The sequence below is a fragment of the Dromaius novaehollandiae genome, chromosome 11 (genome assembly GCF_036370855.1).
Source record: "Dromaius novaehollandiae isolate bDroNov1 chromosome 11, bDroNov1.hap1, whole genome shotgun sequence".
Classification (NCBI taxonomy): domain Eukaryota; kingdom Metazoa; phylum Chordata; class Aves; order Casuariiformes; family Dromaiidae; genus Dromaius; species Dromaius novaehollandiae.
The window spans coordinates 11,334,519-11,354,216 of record NC_088108.1 but is presented as its reverse complement, the minus strand read 5'-3'; the positions used below and the strand labels follow the sequence as shown (position 1 = coordinate 11,354,216).

General features: G+C 42.5%; 1 protein-coding gene across 1 annotated transcript in view; it reads left to right on the top strand.

Annotated features, from left to right (window-relative positions):
• Window positions 1-459: 459 nt before the first annotated feature.
• MAMLD1 (mastermind like domain containing 1) overlaps window positions 460-19,698 on the top strand; it is a 125,862-nt gene continuing 106,623 nt past the window's right edge. The window contains exon 1 of the mRNA XM_064518255.1: window positions 460-514. The gene's annotated coding sequence lies outside the window, so the exon portion shown is untranslated. The remainder of the gene's footprint in view (window positions 515-19,698) is intronic.

Below are 19,698 nucleotides of genomic sequence, written 5' to 3'. Positions count from 1 at the left end.
GGCTTTGTAGGGAGATGATATGGTGCTAGGGTATCTGTGTCCCTAGTAAATGAAGCTAGATCAGAATACTATACTAAAAATCTCTTCCAAATTCTATATTGATTTTTAGAGACAGATCAGGCTCCATTACTGGCTTTGTCCCACTGCCTTAAACTGACTTTCCAGATGGCTACTTAAGGATTTCCCAGCATAAGGGTATCCTGGGCAATGTCAAAATCGTGTAACAGCTCTGGAAATGGGCAATGTGACTGAGAAAAAGGAGAGAGAGTCAGAGAAATGGTGCAGCCTAGCAACATCCAGGTAACCTGTTGGTCTCCACGGCAATATGTAACTGGTTTAGAGAGTGATGAGATTGTTGCCAACTAAAATGGAAAATAAGCTATGATGGAAACTGGTATTTATTTGATTGGTAATTACAAGAAGCCTCACTTCCTCCAGCAGAATCCAGGATGTGTTGGGCACAGCTAAGAACTGGGGTACAGCCATAACCATATAGCTGAGAATTTCTCCAAAGGTAAGTTAATGCTATTCGAGCCTTGATTCACCTGTTTGAAAGAATTTGTATTGCTGTGTGCTATGGTGATTGTCCAAATTTCACTAATTTTTGTGATTCTCAGTCATTCGTCTTCGACAGAAAATTCACTAGGGCCAGAGATCTATACATGTCTCTAGGGTCCTGCAGAGATTAAGGGGAAAATAAAATAGAAACTAAAGTTTTGTGGAGCCTTGTTTCCTCAAGTGTTTCAGTGGTAGCTGCAACCACAGGGAGTTACAGAGCCTAGAAGTGGTGGAAAGTAGAGCAGAGGTAAAAAGAGGAGATTTGTGTAAAAGCAAGACAGGCTTCACACAGATGCTTGTGATGATGGCTGTTCATTTCTTTTGGCAGGAGACATATGTCTGCAGCTTGCGTTGTACAGCGAATGCTGGCCTGTGGATTGGGCACTTTGCTCTTCTGGTGGCATTGTGCAAACAAAGACTTCAACTGAACTTCTAGGTTCTTGCAGAAACTAGGCCAAGCAGGCCCAGATAGATAGCCACTGAATAAAATGCTTTATAGACCCTGATTTTAATTAAAATAAAGGATAACTACCCCATTGTGACACCACTACAGTTTACAATTCTTTCTTCATTTATTTAATCAGACAAAACAGATAAATCAGCAAATAGTGTTTTCAAAGCCTCCCAGATTAAGAGATAAAACTCATACAGCCTTAACCAAATATATGGTCAATTAAACCAGAAGTAATAAAATTCCCCAAATACTTCTATGGATGAAAAATATTAAAGGACTTTGAAAATAGCTCTTAACAATAGATACAAACAGTATATATATTTGACTTAATACTGTAAAATAGGATATGCTGTTGACCATTCTTACTCATTAGACAATAGCTATTTGAATAAAATTCTGGCCTCAACTGAGATATCTCAGGTGGTAAAAGGTGGTGTTCTGAGCGGCTGCAGCACCATGATGTGGTGAGGTGAGCAAAGATTCCTCCAGGGCATCTTCTTGAGCTACCTCTTGCATTTCAGTGACTCTCTGTTTCATTTGGGCTGTCAAGTAGGGAAAAAACAGAACCTCATTTGAGGTGCAAAGCACTCACTGTTAGGACTATGAAAGAGCCTCTGAGCTCATTTACAGCCTCTGAGTGACAGGGAGGTGAACTTCTCCCATCCAAAGTAGATTACTACAAAAGGGAACGTGAGAGGTGTCATAACTTTTTTTTTGCCCACTTACTGTAGCTTAACACATTTCAGTAACTAGTGTAGCTCTGCTTCCAGAGTGGCAGGGTATTATAAAAGAACTTCGGAAGTACTTCTCTGATCAGTATTGCAAATACCTCATGTTGCCACATGTGAAATGCAGGTCCAACTCTCCTTTGACATTTTAATATTAAATTGAGGTGGCCACTCAGATTTTACAATTGTCAGTGTCACTCTGTGGTGAACACTTAGAAGCCTTGAAACTCTTCCAAATTGTCTAGCTTTAGCTGCTTAGAAGATTCCATTACTCTTCAATTCAAATACAGTCATAAAAGCTGCCATAACGCCAGAGGTCCTCAAAAAGTCTTTGCCCAGTTCACCTAACATTAACAAAGTGCTTGTAACTGGACTTTTATGTTATATTCCTAACTTTAGTCTATTTTAATATGACTGGCATAAGAAAAAGATAGTGAATTTCTCAAGGTCTAAAAAGAATGTAATATATCTTTCCTATAGTGGGTCTTCTGTTCTTCTTGCATAGTCTCTTGCTCCTGACACTAGATTCATGTTCTGCCAGCAGAAGACTCAGTTTTTATGAGTTTATATTAACTGTTTTGCACCCTTTAAAATTGCTAAATAAGTTACTGAAGTTAGTTCCATCTCTGTGGGGCAATCTAGGCAAACCAAGTCGAGGTTTCAGGCTAATCATTTTCAGACCAACAAAATCAGACCTTCCTGCCCTGACATCTTTGGAATTACCCATCTGTTTCCTGTATTTTAGTGCCTTGCTGATTCAAGGAGTGCCTTGCTCAAGCTTCTTACTAAAAGTGATGCATTAAAGCACATCAGCAGGCACTGAAGTGAGCTGGTAGCACCTATTTGGTGAAAGGATTGAAGGATTTTTGTCTCTAAAGCTATTAATCTTGTAACTTTCAAGCACAGAAATCAATAACATTTTGAAAAGTCAAATTGCTCATAAAGGAACTGTGGATGGTGTCAATGCAGAGAAAAATATTTACTGGAAAACACAGAAAAATGTATGTATTTATTTGATGCAAGGGTGGCATGTATCAGAAATGTAACAAACATCTCTAGCAAGAAACAAACATGGAAATTTTTGTAAAAGAGTATTTGGCCAAAAAAAGCAGAAAAATATATCTCAAACCAGAAGAAGCAGGGCTGTAAGAAATTATAAAATGATCAAATGCAAATAGTAGCTAGAACTGGACTACAGTGTGTAACCTTTTCCTTCAAATGTGGATTGAAATCTTTCCAAATATCAATTAATCCCTAATCTACCATGCATTTCTTAGCTGCTTCCTGTGCATTATTAATGGACTGGTCACCCTGAGATGAAGGTAGGAAGTAAAAGCAATTAAATTCCTCTCCCACCCCTGCAGATACAATTGACCTAGAGGATTCAGCTACAAGTAAAAATGAAAAAAGCTCCAAAAAAGAATAACCATGCCCTTCTTGCCTGAGCCAGATTGTACAGTTTTAAAAGCAGTATGCAATAGCAACAGCAAGCTCCCTATATATCAAACATTAAATGGTAAGATCCAGGGCTGATCAAGGAGGAGAGGAGGTGCCCACTCGGCCGATATCTCCCAGTGTTGTTCTGTAGCTGAGCGGATACTTTGAGACAGAACTCCAGACACGGGCTGGTTTTTTCAGTGTAGAGAAAGAAAACCCCATCTGTCTCCTGCGAGGTATTGATCCCCTTGGAATCTGAAGAAATAATTTTAACTTCATGTTTGCGTGCAGGGTGATGGCCAGAGAATTCAGGGAGGCTCTGACTGTATAGTAGTTACCTCTGGCCTGAGTGGGATACAGTCGTCCTAGCCTGCAGTTACCATACCGCTCAGTCGGTGAGGGTAACAAGGAGGGCTCTGTGCTTGCTCTTTATGCTCTAGCATGGTTCGTGTTTGTTTCCGCAGTGTTGTAACGCCGAGGTGAGACTCTATTCCTTTTGCCGTGCTTAAAATCATTGGAGATAATATATTAAGATAAAATAGGCATATTTCCAAATCACCTCTGATTATTCTTCTATTTAGGAAAAGTGTCCTAGCTTAATGAGGATTTTCTTACCAAACTCGGTGTATGAAGAGCTAACTGGTCAGGGAAGAAGGAAGGAAACGTCGACAGTGCCTAGGCAGCGTAGGGAAGGAAGGCAAAGGAGTGCGATGTCGTCTTACTAGCGAGGGGCTCAGTTCTGACTGTCTGTAAACAAGGCCCTGGGTTACACCCCTCCCCCATATGTGATTGAAAGGGATTGCAAGTCTTCTCTTGCTATTCTTTTCTTGGTCTTTTAGGATCATATATCCTCTTCAGGAGGATACTAGCTCAGCTGAGTGGCAGGGAGAAGAGAGGGGAGGCAGAAGAAATGGTTCAACATGATATTGAGCTAGAGCTAGACATCTCTTTAGGCTTGAGATCTGGTGAGTTGCTTGGGCTTTGCTATGATAATGTGTATCCACCGTCTCCATCTTCAGAAGGATGGAAATTGCAACAGAATCAGTCAGAAACAGAACCAGTGGCACTGAGGAGATCATAGTTTTCCTTGAAGTGTTGTTTTCCTGGTGATGGTAAAGGTTCTAACAACATCCATCGACAGTTCCCTGAAGCTGTGCTGGCCTCAGGTGAGTCTGTCGCGCACGGTGCCACCTCTCCTGAATGATTCTTTGGCTTGGTTTGGAAGTGAGCTCCCTGCATTTCCACGCAGTGGTGAATATTGCACAGGAGCACAAGCTGTGTATGGGAGGGATTGAGTCAAGTGTGATCACTGTGGCATTTCAGAGGGGTAAACCTAGAACCTTAAAGGTCAGGGAGAGGGAGGCTTCAGGGTGCTCATGGGACTCCAACATGCAAAGTGCCACAGGAGAGAGGAGGAGACTGAAGTCCAAAGCAAAACCACAGGGGAGGAAAACTGAGGGGGGGTAAAGGGAAGGAATATAACTGCTGGAACACAGCCATCCTAGGGTTTTGTCGCATTATTGGCTTTCTGTGTTGGCATATTTATTCCTTTTATTACAGTTTATACCTACTAGAAAAATATATTTTGTGTGACCAACTTTTGCATATCTTTTCCGTTTTCTCATTTGACTCGTATGTATTTTTTCAGAATACTTTAATTTATGATATAAAGGGCAATTTTTTATGAACAAATTAGTTTCTGTGTAAGGACAGCAATTACTTGGCCTCGTTTCATGGGAATTCATTAGAATATTTAGAAATCTCCTTTGGGATATCAGTAGACTTTGCGATTAAGATATACAGCTAGTGAACCAAATATGGTTCTCCTTCACATGAAACGCTGAAGAAGTCAAGAGAGCTGTGTGAACAGGACCGAGAGCTGGCTTGTGCTAGAGCAGTGAGCTGGGCTCACAGTGGACTAGGGTTTAGTGTGACTGGAATGGGAAACAGGCGATGTTCATTTTGCGTTGTAATTAAGGATGGCATTGGAAGTAAGGAGTACAGAAAGCTGAGCTAATAACTAAGACTGAAGTGACCATAAAACCTCAGGCAGGATGCAAATTGGTATTGTCATAAAAGACTCAAACAAAAAGATACCAAATACTAAAAACTATGCTTACATGGCAGCAAGACTAAAGCAAGAACTGAGAAAAGCCACAGAATATGAGCTTTGGTTGATTCTGTGCATTTTAATGAGACTATTATGCCTTTTCTTGAAAACAACATAAATTAAGGAGAGACTGTCAACTTTAAATTTGAATTTCCTTATGTTTGTCAGACTGAGCTTCCAAAGCGATTTTTTTGGTCCGCTTCTTTTAAAAGGACAAAAAGGATCAAGATCATATCATGCTCTAATCACTCGCCAAATTTCATTTTTTAAATCAAAGCTCTTTAAAGTTGAAGAATCCTTTTTATGCATGTAAAGTACGGTGTTTACTTTTCTATGAGTTAAAACTGATTTTATTAATATTAGCAAAAATGTGCTCACAGACAGACTGAACTCTTATGCTGTAACTCAAATCCCAGCTAATTATGGCTCAGTTGTAAAGTTATAAACCCTTGAAAAACAAGGTTTATAAGAGAAGTATTGACACAGTCTTAACTATAGCCATGTGAATGAAGCCACTGTAATATTGTTTGGAAATACTGTTCTAAAAGGGAATCTTTTATGAAAAGAGATGCCAGCTGTTCACTTTGGAAACATTTATTTCATTGGCTCGTGATAAAATTGGCTGTGGAAGATATTATTCTGAAACACAGCAACTTTCTAATTCCATTACAGCCTGAAATCACTGGGAAAGACATGACTCCCAGGAGCTGTGAAAAAGGATTTTGAGCGTATCTGTTGCTTGTATCTGTTGCTTATATTGCCTTTGAAGAAATATACAAGTTTTCTTAGCATAATTCAGGCTGGACAGGTCCTCAGAAGGTCATCTAGTCCAACCTCCTGCTCAAACAAGGATAAAAGACATTTCAGGTTTTGTACAAAGGTTGTCTTTTTATAAAAACAATAACAGGCTTTTAAAAGCTTGCTTTTTAAATATATTTTTTGCCTTTGGCAGTAGTTTGCCCTACAAAAGCCACTTGCTTTAGTTTGAGGAGACAGAACTACAGGCTTGGTTAGTACCACCAATGAACCCAAGCGTGCTACACAGTCCAGGATCGCACATCAATAGGTGGTTTTAACCATAAGAAGCCAAATCTGAAGAGATAAGTGAGACAAACTGAGAGAAACAGCGGAGTCTATCGCGCTGACTGGCACATGGTGATCTGCCATGTGGAGTCTCACTTCAGAGTCAGAAAAGTGGAGGGTCTGGGAATGAGATCCAGAATTTGAGAGCGCTGGCAGTAGACGTACCACAGCTGAAAATGGTAACTGCCCTAGTGATATTCTTCCATAGGGTACCTAATTAGAAATAGCTATCTACCCTTGAAAATAAGGTCTAGCCTGAGTGTCTTGTAAATTGTATGGAATTTGTTCATCTCCTACTATCCCCTTGCCCCAAGATTAAGGAAGAGGTATGGAGTGGTACAACTCTGTATGTGTTCAGCTATAGTCCAGGTACACCTGGGTATGAAGGCCTGAAATTACAGATGATCTTGTATCCTATTATGGATCATATTTTAATGGTGTAATATTCTTGGACATGCAAAGGAGGGAAGAACTTCTTACCTGAGTTATTTTACTTTAAATTACAGTGCAGCAGTAAGACACAGACCAGTGTGTGTTCATTCCTTATTGCTTTATCTTTTTGTCCTTGAATAGTGCTGGATGAACTTCTTGTACTGGCCAGTCTCTGCTGCTATTATTGACTACAGTCTCTATCCTTTGCCATGTCATTGAACTTCCATCACCATAGGCTTCATTAGCAATTATTGTTTTGGTGAAAAAAAAATCCTACACCACATATTATAGGATGACCTAAGGCCATTATGGAACTGAGCGTTCCCAAAAGGATAATCTAGCCACAATATATCAAAGTGCTGAGAAAATATCCTTTGTCTCAGGTCATGTAACCAATGTGGCTGTTAAATGTTTTAAAAGCAGTTATATAACTGGCATTTAAAATGTTTTATTGAAAACCCTTAATGCTACTGTAACTAAAATGACCTTTAACAGAGTAAAACACATCCCACCTTAAAATGGGATTTGATTAAAAATATCAAATCTTATAATGTGCTCATGGCATGGTATACATACACCATCCTGTCATACCAACCGCAGAAGCAGATGTGCTAGCTTTGGCTTTTGAATGTTATACTCAGCTTAAACCTATAAAGTAGTTACTTTACAAGAAATGATCGTTTTGAACTTTTAAACACTCCATATAATATTTGACATATAAGCAGTTTATTATTGGTATTTTTTTAAGAACAGGTGGTATCTTTTAAGGCAGATGTTCCCAGATGGAGAGCTTCTGAGCTAGGGAGTGTTGGCTGATCAGATGATTTTCACTGACTTCTCTTCTCTTCCCATCCCATGATGGGATTTTTTCTCTTTCTGAGAAAAAAAATACATGACCTGCTACCATTAATCTCTAGTGTCATAGAAGAAACCACAAGATTGCATGACAGTAGAGAGATAGTTTTACATGCTAAAGCAAGGAAAGATAGCCATAAAACTTTCTTTCTGTTAAGAGATTGCCCCTCACGGAAACAATTTAGAAAGCCCCACAGAGCAAACCTATATGTAAAAATATATTGAATGTCATGTTACAAGTCATTTACTGCTGATGTCTGGAGTTCTTAAATACAAAAACAGCTGAATAGTCAAGAGTGGAAATGTTTTTGAATTCAGGATAACAAAGCTAGAAGTAGAATAGATATACAACTAAAAAAATATATATTCCCTGAACAACAACAGAAATGAGAGATACTTAAACAAAAAATGGAGAATTGCTCTCTCTGCGACAGTCTGGCCCACTGACAGAACATAATCTTTCTCTCACTTTCAAGTACTCTTAAGAGGGTAAGGTGAGGAAAAAAAAACCCTATTCAGACCCATCAGAGCAAAAGACCTTTTCATCTTTCTACTTACTTACCTATCTATAGCTCTTCCCCCCCCCCAGCCCCATGAGTATGCACATTAATCATTCCAAATGGATAATTACTCTTCTCTTTATTTTACAGCTAGGAAGTTGAGTCATACAGAAATAAAGCAAGGTGTCCAAGATCGCAGAGAAAGCCTGTGTTAGAGTCAGGAGCTGAACAGAGTCCTAGACACACAGCAGCCTCCACTCCCAGTGCCTATGCAAATATCTCACCCCTACTGAACTGATATGAGTAGGATGGGCAAGATTTCTGTTGTGTATTAGACTGTCTGGAGCAGGAATCAGGATCCCAGAGGACTAATTTGTTACCAAAGAGGACAGAAATATGCTGATAAAGTGAGTGTGTTCATACATAAATTGAACAAGCGCATGGACAAAACAGACATACAGCTTTGAAAAATCCATACAGAAAGGCTGAAGTTAGTTTATTACAGGTGTCATGGAAACAATACATAGCTAGGAAAAGCTTTTGTTAAAAAAAATGGACTCAACAACTTCGCCGCTTCTGGTCGTGCTTTCAGAAACGCTTGCTATACTCACCAGTGCCTTATAAACTCACAAGATACAGCCACAAACTTTTAAACTCACTCAGCCAAATACCCTAGTGTAATTCTACTAATTGAACATTCAAGGGATTAATTTAGCAGCAGCTGGGGCAAATATGGAACAAGGGAGGGTCCTCTGGGGAGGCAGAGCTCTGGGGGCTCATTGGGTGCTGTTGCTGTTTGGGAACAGGCTGCAGAGGAGCAATGGTGAGAGAAAGGTTGACTGAGAGAGAGAGTTTGGGGCTGGAAATGATCTGGAGCCCTGGAGAAGCCTGAAACAGCAAAGAGGAAAGATGAAGGGTGTGGGGTGAGTGAGGAACCTTTGCATAGCAAATACAATGCTGAAAAACACTGTTTGAGAAGGGGAATGATGCTTCAGGTATCAGAATGTCTCTCTGTGGGCTGGAATTTGACTGTGACTACTGCAGAACTTGGCAGGGTGAGACAGATTTGGTGGTGTTATTACTAAAGAGCTGGCATACCTAGGAAGTATTTAACTTGCAGAGTCACTGGGGTGTCTTTGGAAAATGTTTCCAGGTAGCAGGAAGTTAAAAGTCCTAGTAAAAGTGTTTAAACAAAAACTTGGTGCTGCTGAGGCAAGGGAAGGCTCTAGTGCAGGGTTACAATTGCACAAGAGTTCTCAAAGTCATAACCCAGTGCCAGAGAGAGGGAAGTGCTTGGGAGACTGAAAATGAATGTGATGACTCTGATCGGGAGGCTCATACTGAGCAGTCAGGACTGCTCAGCGTTTGTGCTTAGTCAGATCAGGGCTTCTCAGCCAGGGAGTTCAAATTACTTTGCAAAGTGAGGGCAACGGAACTGTGCACGTGAAGAATGATTCTGTATGGGGGGGAATGTTGCAAAATCCCACCTGAAAGGAAAAGGGAGATGTAGGAAGCATGGACTATATTGATGTTTAAAATTCATATGCATGAGTAAGAAGAAATACAAAGAACTGGAGAAATGGAACAAGTATAAGCAACCATAGCCCTGAATGAAGAGCTGTGAAGGCTCTGGGTAAAATAGTGGCCATAGTGATTGTGGTTTCTATACGCTGCTGAGCCGCTGGGCCATGGCAGAGGTAGTGAGTGAGCTTATAGTACATTAGTCTTTTCAGTGCCTTTGTGATTGTAAATGAGTAGTAACAATAAAACAGGAACAAAATAGAACTAAGAAATGTTACTGTGGAGCTGGGGAACCTGTAGGTTTCCTATGGAACTTTTATTCTAAAAGGAAAACATGAAATAACCCAGAGAACAGTAAATCCTAGTAAATGTTTATACACTAAACTTCACTCTCTGATGTGCAGTTCAATCCCCCTCCACTACAGGGCCCCAGGGTGGAGCTGGCAATTAATCTACAATTGCTTGGGAGGGAGCAGATCACAGCTGAAGGGGCTCTGTGGATTATAAATTTAGCAAGCAAAATGGGAAGTCAGAACACTAGTAATAAAGGAAGTGCCAATAGTTAAAGCTATGATCATCACGACTCTGGGGCAGATAATCAACACCTATATGGCAATTTTCAGTTCAATAAATAAAGCTAACCGAGTTGCCTAACAACGCCATTGAGCTGCGATTACAATTGGCAGCATTATGTAACTGTGACAACCAGGCAAAAGGGTGGGGGGAAAGAGAAATGTATATATATTTCCAGTCTTAGTTACTGAAGGAGCCTGGGGGATGGAGCCCCATCTTTGAAATTTTCAGGGAGAGCATATTCTTCATCAAGACTCCAGGGATCTGCATGCAAAAAAAGTGAGAATTAGACAAAGGCATGTTTTGCCCCTCCATGAAAGTGGCAAGAGAACCAGATTCTTGCTGCTTTCAGTTGTGCAGCCCGAGTTTGCATCGGGGACCTGGAGGCACGGCCAGCCTCGAGTCTAGCCACCAGTGTGGAGTTCTGCACTGCAACATTCGTGTGCTCACATTTACCATAGCAACCTTCACATCACATTTAATACACAGAGACATCGCTCCTCTTGCCTGTTTAAAGAGCCCTTGTTAAGTGGTTTTGCTGTATTTTAGATGCCAAGATGTCGGTAAGATTGATGGAAGGGTGCACAATCAAACTTGCGAGGAGCGCCTAGCATCTAGCTCATTATGTAAGGGAATTAGCAAGGCAGTTCTTTTGACATGACAGTCCATTATGGCAGCTGTCAATCATACCTCAGCATATGCTTTTTTTTTGTCCTCTTCGGTGATAATTTTTTTTTTAAAGAGGTTGTTCCATTCCTGTTTATCAATAAGGCAGAGCTTTGTGTTCACATATAGTAGCTGTTACAGATCTAGATGGGCAGCACTTTCTCCGAAGTAATCACTGTGTGAACATATTGTGCATGCACATGTAATCCTTACTAGTGGGGCTCTTTGTTCCAGTTACATGTGTACAGATCCGCTATTGCTTCTCATCCATCTAACAGCTTTGGTCCTTTCGTGTGAGGTGGTGGTGCTTAGACCTTCTGGTGCAGGAAGTCTAGGTTTGGTCCCCAGAGGAAAAATCCATCCAGAGGGACAGTTATATTTATTCATTCCCTTTTCAGGGGAGGGAAGAAAAGCTTGCACTAAGAGAGTTATCCTAAGATGACAGTGATACCAAGAATAACATTCATGCCTCTAGCACCTTTCACAAAAATACTTCCACATACCTAACAGAGCTTAATGAACTAAGCCTAGAAGGTGTTTCAGTGTCATGTTACCATGGCGTAAATGGGGAAATGGAGGCACAGGGAAGTAAAATAATAGACTCTCAAGTTACTGACTCCAGTTTAATATCCTTCCTGAGGTCTTCCACAACTGAGCCCTCTCCTAGCAATTAGTCAGAAAGGAACTGAGATGGAAAGGAAAGGAAATTACTTTTGGGGAAGGCTCTTCTTTAATCTCTAAAAGAACATCTAAGAACTGGGCAAAGAAACTCAGAAGGACAGACTGCCTCTAAAAAGTAAAGGAGTTCATCTGCGAAGCTATGTCTTGACTGGTGTGCCCATTTGAGAGTGATGATAACTGGCAGCAGTGCATAGCAGTGAGCCTAGGAAGCTAACACAGATAACAGTGCATTTGCAAACAAAGAATACATATTGAGGTAGAATTGGGCATCTTTGCATGTTATTTTTAAGCAAAAAAAACCCCTGTATAATATAGGCAACTTTTATAAATTGTTGCTATATTTATATTTGATACACATAAGTTTATCAAACAGTATAGTTGAAAATAGATTAATACTTTTAAAATTACCCATAACAGAACCAAAAACACAGGAAAAATTGAAAAAAAGAAGCTTCTCTGTTGCACATCAATCTTTCTGCCTCATTTTCTTTCTTGGTATCTCTCTCCTTTCTCCCCGTGTAATACCAGAATCTTCTGCGGTAACATGAAAAGCAACTGCTTGCATACAGCTGTACCAATGGGAAAGAGGTAGCACAGATATCCTGGTAAAGACAGACAATTGAAAGGGGGCTGGTTCACTGGTAAGAACAAGTTTCAACATGGTAAACTGTTTAATCTTGGTTATCACTCTAATTAGTGTAAGTAGGAGGTGCAATGGCACTTTAACAGTGGAGGTTTCATTGAGATAATCTTTTCCTAAAGTATACATTTTCTGAGGAAAGTCTTCTAAAATGTTCTCCAGCTTCTCTCCTCTTAATATATCTGGATAGGAGTAATGTTTGACTATTTAAATAATCTACTCATTAGCCTTGAGATAATGAACATATTGCTTGTTTTTTATGCTATTACTGGTAATCCCAGATAGGATTGGAGCCTTCTCATATGTACACTGCATAAATACAGATAAATGATATCCTCTGCCCCAAGGATCATATAGACTAAGCTTCCGTCCTGAAAATTGCTGACTAAGGCAAATATTTTTGCCTATGCATATCTGCAGTGATTTTGGGGGGCCTCCAGAGGTGCCAAGGCTCAAGCAAACTCCCCGGAGAGCAGGTCTCGGGCAGCGGATATCATAACTACTGTCCGTAGTCTTTCAAACACCTACACGCCTGGATTGAGCACCGCTGACTTCCCTGGCACTGCTCACATGAGCAGATGTTTGCTTCTGACTCTTTCTAATGTAATTTTTTTTGTTTAAAAATAAATGATGCCCTGAAATATCACACTATCCTAGCCGACTACAGGTTAGTTTTTCCGCTCCATGCTATCATCTGATAGTTCCCTGAATAAATACTTTTTCTATTGTTCTTTCTGGGAAAAAAAAAAGTCTATAACTTGTTAAACAACTTCAAGGACATGTCCTTCTGCTGTTTTATCCAGAACCAGCCGTGTGGTGACTTCTCCTGATCCAGTCTGCAATGAAATCAATGGGAAGCGTTCTATTAAATCTGGTGGGCTTCAGATCAGATGCTGCCACAGAAAGCCATAATATAAGCAGTCTGTTCTTTGTAATATCTGCTATAATGGCACAGCGTGGTCCCAATCCTGCATTCTTAGTCTGGGAAAATCCCCATTGATTTCAGTGCAACTTCTCCTTAACTAAAGATTTCACAATCAGGTAATGAGAAGCAATGAGCATACGCTGCCCTCTCTATTAGATCCTGTAGTCTGACTGCTTCTGATATGCTCCTGTAAAGTGTTTTTTCTGTGGCGATCTGTGCTTGCAGCAGCACCTGCTCTGCGAGGCTCTCAATTCTTCACTTAACAAAACAGCTTGACACTGCAGGTGAAAGATTTGGAAATGTTCTAATTAACTAGCTTGAGCACCATCTGATTTTTATCTCCCTGGATGTTTCAGGAAATTCTGAAAAGCTTGTTTCCTTGACTGCCATCAAATAAAAATCTAATGTAGGAGATAGGCTTCTACAGGAGGAAAAGATACTGAATTTACATTGTAAAGTTTGTACTGGGCACCTGTAAACTGTGGGTTTGAGCAGCTTGTCATGACTGGAAGATTTGGCTGGTGATATTTCTCAGGCTGCGGAATAGTTTTAGAAATTATGGGCCAAATCTTACAACTCTGGTTTAGTCAAAACTCCTGTTGGTCTCAGAACTTGTAGTTTGGGGGCTCATCTCAAATTTTTAGAGAATGAAACAAAAGATCAAGGGTAAGAGCAAAAACCCACCTGGGGGTTTTGAGCTATTCATTTTTCAGGTTGTACAGAACATGCGTTTCAGCGGGCTGACGTTGTACAGCATTCGGAGCTCATTCGTAAAAGAACCTCTCAGACATGCAATGAAATAATTACTGAAATATTCCAGTCGTATTAGCATACCTCAGTTCAACAGGTCAATGCTGTGCACCCATGACGGCACAAATACGGATCAAAGAAAGGCCATAAAACGCGGCACCAGCAATCTCCCCGAGGCAGGCGGTGGCGCGGTGGCCGCACCCTTCCTCCCGCTGCTGGCCGGGGATGGAGGGTGGCGATAAGGGGCTGCTGTCCGAGCACAAAGAAAGAGGGACCCCCGCAGGCTTCAGCGTGGACCTCTGGGCTAAGTTTAGGAGGGGTGTAATCTAGCTAGTAGTTTGGAGAAGACCGGTTTATTTGCAGGTATCGACTTCATAGTTACTTGTCTACAGGATTTGGTTTTTAAACACTCACACTGCCAATTTAAAAAAAAAAACAAACAAACAAACAAAAAACAAGGGAGCTGGATTGCAATTTGAAATTTTTAAAAAAATACTATTTGTTGTCATCACTGGATTGTCTTTTGGTTTCTGAGGTTTTGATGTCTCCCTGTGCTATTGTTGTGGGTGGTTTTTCTTTTTTCGTCCAGACAATAATGCTAAAAATACAGCTTTAGTAAAAATACAAAAGCTAAAATTCTTCTGCAATAACTTGCCTCCACAATCTGAAGCTTTAAGAAAAGTATCTGGTATCACAACTCTTACAAAAGGATGAAAGCACAACAGGTTTACCAGTGCTTCAGCAAAGTTACAGTGGGCATTTGTGGAATCTGGGATTCGAGCGTGACTGGGTTTGTACCGAATGGGTTAGAAATGCTCCACACACAGTGAGGAAACCAGGTATCAGCAAATCCTTAATAAACACAAAAGTCCTGCTGGGATGAGTTGTGTGGATTGGGGGGTTAACTTGGGACTAAGACACAGGTATCTCTGCAGAATTACGAATATTTATGTTCTTCAGTCTTCGGCTGTGGTATTACCCCTCACGCGGCCCCCAGTAAGCTCGGTCAGGTGTGGTGTGCTCTGCTGGGTCTCTTCAGAGCTTCTCACCAGAAGCCACCTTCCCTAGCTAAGTGGTGCAGGAGCAGCGTTCCTCGCAGACACTGCGCCACGGAGGCCGTTTGTCTTTCCGCGCCCGTGCGAGCGCTCCCTACGTTAGCAGGCTAACTAGGTTTGTTAATGAATGATCCTCTGCTCGCAGAGGATACTTTACGTGCGTTTGGCTCCTGGCTGCAGGGCTGCCATGAGCCCCGGGTAACAGGCTTCCCTGCCCCTGCTGCATGGGGGACAGGGCAGAGTGCGGGGACGCCAATGCCTCCCGCAAAGAGCGCGTTAACCCCACGACCGAGTTCCCGCGTTGCTGAGTGCCGCGGGCGTCCCACTGGCAGGCTGGCTCTGGCCCGGGAGGTTTTACTTTCGCTCTTCCGCTCAGCGTGTGAGACACTGACCAAAGCACCAAGCCTGATGTAGGGCTGCAGCTCGCGTCATCTGTCCTCAGCTATGCTAGCCTGGCGTTGCCTAGTGCCTCGTCCTCATTTTTATCTCAGGAAGTTTCATTCATGTCGTCTTTCCTTGAATGGACTCAATTTATTAGATTCAAGTATGTTTACAGCCAGGCACCACTGTTTTACACGCTGGGCAGTCTCTTCTGCTGAAGTGCATGCTAGTGCGTACCTTCTGACTGATAACTCGCAGCGTTGTGCTTGAAACCAGTCCCTTGATTGCGATGTGGAACAGTGGGACAGAGCGAGGAAGTGAGGTTTTCTTTCATTTCTCTTTGAAGCTGAAAACACCATTTCCCATTTTCTTATCATGTTTTCAGCTTCATGTGCATTTGAAATACAGCAATTATATAAGACGCTGGTTTGAACTATGTCGTAGAAAACTCTCTTCTTTTTTTTTTTTTCTTTTTTTACAAGGGCCTGGAAGCACTTATGAATGTAAGCTCTTTCACTTTGTTTCTGGTTTTGTGGCTTTTTTGGAATACAAACCAGAATATTGAATCAATCTAGAACAGGCTAGGCTATTCAAAATTAGGCACTTGTTTAGGGAAATGGTGAAATCTAGGATTTATCAAGTAGGGAATCAGGTCCAGAATCCAGACCTTGGTCATCAGTTCCTTCCTCATTCCAGCTGGCAAAACATTTCTTCAGTTTTTTTGAATGTATGTGTTTTTTTCCACAGTGATTTCTTCTAGGAAAGACCAGTATGGTCTCGGGTCAGTTTGTCCAAATGTTCTTTCCTTAAACCATCTTTATTAATACTGTGGAATCGTCAACTTCTGTTGAGTCATTTGAAATCTGCTGACTTCAAGCAAACAGGAGACAGGTGCCTTGCCGGAGTGGCTTCCCCGGCCGCGCCTGCTCCGTGCCCGTGCTCAGGCCTTTGCTGCTGGGCTTTGGTCCGGCGGTTTTGAGGACCCCGCGGGCTCGGGGCTGTCATCGGGAGGGTGTTGGGGCCTGTGGTGGCGGCCAGCAGGCTGAGCTTGCCGCCCCTCGCCTGGGGCGATGCCTCCGGGCACGAGCATCCCACCAGTGCAGGCAGCCCCCGCGGGTCTGGCCGTGGCACGGGTGTCGCTGCCGCTCCGTCCCAGCTGTGCCGAGCCCTGTGCTGAGCGCGCCGAGTGCCCGGGGAGTCCCGAGCGGGACGGGTCGCGCCGGGGAGGAGCACCAGAAAGTTCATCGCAGCTCCGGCCACGTCTGGAGCCTCCTCAACCGCCGCTGGTGGGATCTGAGCAGGGCAGTCTGGCCGGTGAAACTTGAAGAAGGCGGCAGAGCCAAATCTGTTGGGTCTGTGCAGAGCAGAGCCTGGTAAAATCGTGGGTTTTGGGGTTACCTCAGCTGCTATGTCCCCTTCGTCCTAGCACAGAGGCACAAAGAAACCAGACTGTGCCTGAAAACCTGGTCTTGTGTGTTTGCTGCTTTAGCACTGCACTTTGACTGTCAGGTGCTGTCAGAAGGATGGATATCACTTAAAGTAATGTGCATGTGACTGACTGGTTTCTTTGCGCGTACTCTGTAAGCTTTCGTACCGGGCGAACACGCAGTGTCTCCCATCAGTTTGGAGGCTCCTTTCTTCCTAATGTAAATTTATCTGGCTGTGCTTTCTAATCACTCTAAGGCTTTTATTTAGCACCTGTCCCTGTGCCAGATCCTTTTTATCTTCTCCCTTCCAAATACACTATATGCCTGTGAGGCTGCTGAGCACCCCCCTTCCCGGGAGGCATTACAGCCTGCCCTTCAGGTGATTTCTCTGCAGCCCCGATGGCAGTGAAGAATATTTCACAATGCTGCTAAACTGACACCATTTTTCTGCAGGGTTCCCTCATAAATCCGGCAGACTTAGAGGAAGTAATTGCTCCATTTTTGGCTCCAGATAACTTCTGACACCATGTAATGTTTTATAAATACTCAAGAGGCAGGAATTCAGGAGAGGAGACACACTACCTATTATTAAGTGCAGGAGGAGTCAGTTCTGTCTGAGTTTACTCAGGCATTTGGAAACTTCTGAAGTTTTACTTCAGTAGGACCAGCATTTCACTTTTTCATAGTCACAGGACATTTTCAGTTTAATATTGCCAGCCCAGTCGCATCCACACCAAACTTCTGGTTTCATTTCCTAGTGGTGGTTGTGCCTGCAGCCAGGTACCTTGCCGGCAGCGTTCCTTGGGCAGCTCCGGTATCTCTGTGTGCGCAGTCCGGTTTCCTTTCTGGACCCAGCTCTGAAATGCGACAAGGTGCCAAGGTATAAACCGCATTTGAAGAACAGGCTAGCTCATAGGCACGACGACTCGTGCTATAGCCAAGAGCCTATGTGCAGAATATGGTTTTGTGTGTACTGAACTAGGCAATAAACACACTACAGAAAAATCCCGAGTGAGTGAGAATGCTGTTACATAAATTATATTTATTTCTTTGGCTCAGGAAAATGTTGTGACCAAAATATTGAGGGAGATCAAAGAGGCAACAAAACTTAATAAAACAGTAATAACTGGTGAGTCTGGCTTCCCTCGTATAGACTGGTCAGATGGGACAGAAACAAGTTCTTAAGCCCTTCAGTAATCATGGTTGAAATAACTAGCTTCAGAGCACACACAAGGGGAGGCTATTTTTGGCTATGTCCTAACTAACATGGACAAGTTGGCTGAAAGTGTAGCTATAGCTGAACTATTAAGCAACAGTGGCTACAGCGAGCGGTGCTGTACTTTGTTTGAAAGCAAAGCTTCCTCTTTCTTTAAGAACACATGGAAGCGTCTAAGGAGAATCTGATGCTTTTCGACTACTTTTAGGAAATGGGCAAATTAGATCTGACAGAATAGAGATATCAAAAATAACGAATGTAAGACAAAAGGTGCATCAGGGAATTCTCAGACACCCTTCATCATAACAAAACCAAAAGCCATGCAAGATGTGGAAAAACAGAACTGTTGATTGATCAAAGGAATTTTTCTGGCAAGTCGTTCGCAGTCAGAGGAGTAGAAGCCTCTGCTCCATCCGACTGCAATGCCACGTCTCGCTTGCACAAGATCTCAGCAGTGAGGGAAGTCGCTCAGGCTTCATGCTCACAGACATAATTTTTTTTTCCAGCCCACGTATAATGAGTGGAACAAAATACTACCGAGACCTTAGTATTATTGAAGACAGGACAATTAAATGCTCAGAAACAGGTCATGAGCTTATCTACACTGATATTAACTGGGATAAAAATCTTAAGAGATTTAAATACTTATGATTCACAGCATATGTAAGTACTGACTGGCAAGACTTAAGGAAACACTTTGCTTCAGGGCAGGCTTTTTCATAACCAGCCACTGCAGGCCCACTTCCTCTGGTCCAGGATGCCAGGCTGCAAGGAGAGCTGCAGCGATCCACGGTGGCAGCTCCCACCATCCGGGAAGGGGAAGCCTGTGCCTGGCGGTCCCCATTCTCACGAAGACGTGCCGAGGATTGATGCAGGGTCCACTTTTTGTTTTTAAACTTGCAATATCTTTTTTTGTTTTGTTTTTCAGTCTATTTCCTTTTCTCCATTTTAAGCTCCTGCTCTAGTATCCTGGTTGAAAATTTTCCAGAGTTACTGTGCAGATTGATAGCTGACCTGATGTTACACAAAATTAGCCAGTAACTGGTGTGAGCAAGGAGTATTTGTGTACAGTGGAGGCCCGGCTGTAGACTATGCAGAGTATAATTTCAGGAGGAGTTCCCGAGCTTGTCTTTGCTGTATTAGGAAATTACTTAGCATGATCTATGGCTGACCTGAGCAGGATCTTGCCTCTATAGGAATCACCTGCCTTGCTTCAAGACCAGCAGAGCCTGCAGGTGGGATGGCAGGGAAGCAGGTGTGATCTCAGGCAAGTACGGTCCTGTTAGACCAGCAATGAAATCTGTCATCTCCAGCCCACATGCCATGAGAGAGCAAGCGCACGCGTGCCTGCCGGGCTGCCGCCTCTGTGCTGCAGACGTACGGATAGGAAATGCTTGGGGGAAAATGCAGGAGTGCACAGGAGGAGCAAGGAGCAGGGCAGTTGGTGTGGCTGCATACATCCTATACATCCACAGAGAGCAGCTCGATGTGCTCTGACCGAACCAGATCAGCATCCGCAGCAGTAACATGATCTATAACAAGTCTCCTGTATCACATTAAAACTTAAAATCAACTCCCGCTTCTGTTGACAGATCTTTCTGAGCCTCCCACTGGAAATACTGAAACCTGCAGTTAAAATGGAAATATGTTTAAGAAATATACTTTTGTCTGTATTTTCCTTGGCTAGAGGCTAAAGTGAGCACAGC